Below are 4,946 nucleotides of genomic sequence, written 5' to 3' on the forward strand. Positions count from 1 at the left end.
CTCTCCATCATGGAAGACAGACACTTCCGACACACATCAAGTGGATTAAATGCAGCAAATAAAAATACATATGGAACCTTAGCTGGTTTGGCTCAGTGGATAGAGCATCAGCCTGTGGACTGAAGGATCCCAGGTTCAATTCTGGTCAAGGGCACATGCCCCAGTTGGGAGCTCGATCCCCAGTAGGGGGTGTGCAGGAGGCAGTGGATCAATGATTCTTTCTCATCATTGATGTTTCTATCTATCTCTCTCCCTTTCCTTTCCTTTCTGGACTCAATAAAAATATAATTTAAAAAATACATATGGACAGGAGTATTCTACACTAGAAAATTTTTTTCACCAGTTAAAAGCTGTCATTTATTATTATTTTTTAATTGAAATTATTTTTCATGAATCTCCCTTTTCCCCCATTGACCTCTCCACAGCCGCTCCTACCCTCCAGCACATGCTCTCAACCCCCTAACTGTCTGTGTCCATTGGTTATGTTCATATGCATGCAGACAAGTCTTTTGGTTGAAAAATGTTTTAAAAAGACAATTGTATTCAACATTTACTGAATTCTGACAGTATGCAAAGCATCATGTTACTATAAATACCCAACTAAACAATACAAAAGCGTTATAAGAATCACACTCTTAGTTTATTTCAGTGGTCTTAGTATCTTCTTTCAGTTACTCAGTTAATAATGAATTTTATTGAATGCTCTACAGATGAATGGCATTAAATGGTTTTTCACTTAAAACACCATATTTTGAAAGTCCTGCCAGTCTACTATAGATTCTTTCATAATGTCTTATAGGTCATGAACCTCTCACTATATCCATGAAACCTAAATGTAAAAGTTTGATTTGTTTTGTTAATTAAAGCTAAACTTCTAAATGACTTTCCACCTGCCTCCTGTTCTGTAAACCTTCCTTTCCAAAAGTACTACACAGAGATCTGATTAAAGTACTACTGAGAAAAACTCCTGGCTCTATTGACTTACGTCATTTTAATATCATCATTTACTATGGCATAAACAACAGGCACAACAATGGGAATCATTGTTACCCAAGGCACAGTTTCCCCATCTTTCTCCACATGGCATGCCTCTCAACATGTACACATTTTTAATATTTTTCAAACAACACAGCAGAAGTCATTTTTTAAAAATTAAACCATGAAAATATCTTACCGTCTTCAGGTCACAAAGATTTGTCCCAAAAAATCTCAATGATCAGACTGAAGTTCTCACAAAGGAAATTGATACCCAACAAAACCACTCTTCTGTTGATGTTCTGAACACTTCTCTGATGGTGCAGGAATTTAAACTCTGCTTCAGCTCTTCATAGCCAATCAACCTCAGGCTGGGGGTGACTGACATCACAAGGTGTCACTGGGACTCCAGCACACCCACACTTCCTCCAGCCTGCAGAGGCAGATTTTCCCTAAAAAGCTCTTGTGGTTCCCAAATGACTATACTAGTTTCCATTAAATTGAAGATCTTCCTAAAGCTTTATTTTGATTTCTAAATATATGTCATTCACATCCATGCAGTCTTATGAACATTATAAACAATGACAATATCTTCCACCCACTGATAGATCCCAGCAGACACAAGGATGGGAAAAGGAGAGTCAAGGAGTGGGTAGAAAGTTTCCTGTTAATGTACATTACCAGGTTGTACAAGGAGAACCTACTAAAATACTAGATTTGCCTAAATTGCTGGTGTTGAAAATATGGGCTTTCATTCATTTCCTTCTTTCCCTTTTAACCACCTCTACTCCTCATCTGCTTTTTCTCTCATTTCCCTTCCCCCATATATACATACAGATCCAATTTTTTTTAATATTTTTTATTGATTTTTTACAGAGAGGAAGGGAGAGGGATAGAGAGTTAGAAACATCGATGAGAGAGAAACATCGATCAGCTGCCTCCTGCACACCCCCTACTGAGGATGTGCCTGCAACCAAGGTATATGCCTTTGACCGAAATAGAACCCAGGACCCTTGAGTATGCAGGCTGACGCTCTATCCACTGAGCCAAACCAGCTAGGGCAGATCCAAATTTTTTACTAATTAATGAAATATCCACTTACAGAATTCTGTGCTGACTGGAAATATTAAAGTACCACCCTAAGTAACTTCTGTTATTAGCCAAAAGTAAATTAAATCTAAATACCTCATTATTTCCCCTGACTGCTTGCCATATTTTGGATTTAACTCTGGTGACTCTTTGAAATCAGAGTTGGCTTAAGGAGAAGATTAGCTGGGTAGCTTCTAAAGCAGGCGTGGGGAACCTTTTCTGCCAAGGGCCATTTGGGTATTTATAACATTACTCATGGGCTATGCAAAATTATCAACTTAAAAATTAGCCTGCTATATTTAGTCAAACATTTAATTAACTCACTCCTAATGCCTTGGCAAGGCCAGACCAAATGATTTTGTGGGCCTAATAGGGCCTACTGGCCAGACGTTCTCCACCCCTGATAAAGAAACCAATTTCCAATGGACTCTCTATCATCACTGAAAATTTAATGAAAAGGATAAAATGCTACTTATCAAGACTCTTCAGGGAGTGTATTTATTGTAGGGATCTGAAAGTGGAGTTGGTACTTCAAAGGAGCCTGCTCAAGATACAATAGGACAACCAGTGAACAAATATTTAAAGACTGTAAGTCACTGGAATTTAAGTTCCTCGAGATTGGGGATATTTGTTTTGCTTACTGATGCATACTCAGTGCCCTAATACCTAGTTCCTGGCTCATAATTGCTCCATAAATACTTTTATAAAGGACTGAACTGATTGTTTTTAAAATTATGGGGTCAAAATATGTAGTACCCACATTACTCACTGATTTGTTTTTAAAGTTTTTTATTGTTGGAAATTTTATTTGATACTCTTACCAGATAAAATTGGTTATAAAGAATTGGGTGCCCAATTTTATCCAGGAAACTAATATAAACATGTGGATTTTGTTGTTGTTGTTGTTAATCCTCACCAGAAGATATATTTTCATTGATGTTTAGAAAGAATGGAAGGGAGGAAGGGAGAGAGAGAGAAACATCGACGCAAGAGAGGCACGTCGATCAGTTTCCTCCTACACCTGTCCCCACCAAGCCAGGGATCAAACCTGAAATCCAGGCACGAGCTCTTGATGGGGAATTGAACCTGCAACCCTTTGGTACTCAGGCGGTGCTCCAACCATCAAGCCACACTGGCCGGGGCTATAAGGATTCTTAATTTATTCAATTCGAACTGCAAGGGATTAAGGGATTAAGGGCAGAAACTGAGGAGAAAGGAGTTTATTTCCTTCTAAAGCTGATTAGAAGACCAAGCTCACATGGGGAAGCTATAAATTCCCTATGTTCTGTTCTGGTTCTGAATTACACTTCCTGGTGGTTTCATATTCCTTGACTGAGGTCTATCCTTGAAGAACCTTATAATCTTATGTCAGAGCAGATTCTGGGAAGATTTTGGCAGAAGGTATAACAGGACATGGTTTTAGAATCTCTCCAAATCCCCAAATACAAACAGATAAAGCAACTACATAACAAAACTAAAAAACATGGACAACATTTACAGCAAACTAAATGTTTATTTACCTAATGCTGTATTAAAAACCATTCCTATACTTTGTATCCTAAAACAATGACCATTTTATTATCTCTTCTAACTGGAGCTATGAGTCTGGAGACTCCACTGGAGTAGAATATTCAAGATAACTCTCTCACATGATTATTATCTGGGGGTTCACCAGGAGCTGTTATTGTGAGCATTTCTGTTCTCCTTCACATGGCTTCTTCTGTAGCTTGGTTTTCTCACTAGGTGGCTGGGAATATCACTTTCTCCACATTCGATTGGTCAAATAAGTCACAAGGCATCCCAAATTCAGAAGGAAAAATACTCCCTACCTTTGGATGTGAGGAACAGAATGAATATATAAGGAGCAGAGGAAATGTTGAGGCCATTTTGAAGGCTGGTTACCACACTACATGACAGGTTATACCAGCCGTGGGCAAACTACGGCCTGCGGGCCGGATCCGGCCCATTTGAAATGAATAAAAAAACTTAAAAAAAAAAGACCGTACCCTTTTATGTAATGATGTTTACTTTGAATTTATATTAGTTCACACAAACACTCCATCCATGCTTTTGTTCCGGCCCTCCGGTCCAGTTTAAGAACCCATTGTGACCCTTGAGTCAAAAAGTTTGCCCACCCCTGGGTTATACCCACAAACTCCAAAACATAATCCAATAAAAGATAAATAAAATAATCCTTTTGGCTTATAGGCAAAAGGAGCAAGTGACTTACAAGGAAAAGAAAGTAAATTACCATAAGACCTCTTGACAACAATGTTTTATGCCACAAGAATATGGAATAGCATATTTAAGACATTCAAGATAAAAAAATGTAAATCAAGGCTTTTATAGTCAACAAAATTAACTTTTAAGTATAAAGGACTCAAACAAACTATAACCAGCATGCAAGTACTCAGGAAATATAGTTTTTTCGAACCATTCTGGAGAATCTACTAAAGAATAAGCTTCAGACAACCAAAATGACTAGAAAGAAATTGTCATAAGAATAGGTGTTAAGCATTAAACATAGTTACTTTTAGAAATAAAGTTAAATTAGCTTTAAAAAGAGAGCATATAGTATGTAATGGTATATATTTAATATAGATATAGTACAACTTTTAAAAGATGAGGAGATTGAAAAACACATGTTAATATTGTAATAAAAACACATGATAATATTGTTATTTTGAAAACTAGAGGCCCAGTGCACAAAATTTGTGCACTTGGTGGTGGTGGTGGGGGGGGGTTATCCCTCAGCCCAGCCTGCACCCTCTCTAATCTGGGACCCTCCGGGGGATGTTTGACTGCAGGTTTAGGCTAAGATCAGGCCTAAACCAGCAGTCAGACATCCCTCTCACAGTCCGGGACTGCTGGTTCCCAAATAC

At 38.0% G+C, this 4,946-nt stretch overlaps 1 protein-coding gene across 1 annotated transcript in view; it reads right to left on the reverse strand.

Annotated features, from left to right (window-relative positions):
* The window catches only part of DMP1 (dentin matrix acidic phosphoprotein 1), a 12,995-nt gene extending 11,736 nt beyond the window's left edge, over positions 1-1,259 (reverse strand). The window contains exon 1 of the mRNA XM_015561527.1: positions 1,175-1,259. The gene's annotated coding sequence lies outside the window, so the exon portion shown is untranslated. The remainder of the gene's footprint in view (positions 1-1,174) is intronic.
* Between the last annotated feature and the right edge of the window lie 3,687 nt (positions 1,260-4,946).

The sequence above is a fragment of the Myotis davidii genome, unplaced genomic scaffold (genome assembly GCF_000327345.1).
Source record: "Myotis davidii unplaced genomic scaffold, ASM32734v1 scaffold356, whole genome shotgun sequence".
NCBI classification, from domain to species: domain Eukaryota; kingdom Metazoa; phylum Chordata; class Mammalia; order Chiroptera; family Vespertilionidae; genus Myotis; species Myotis davidii.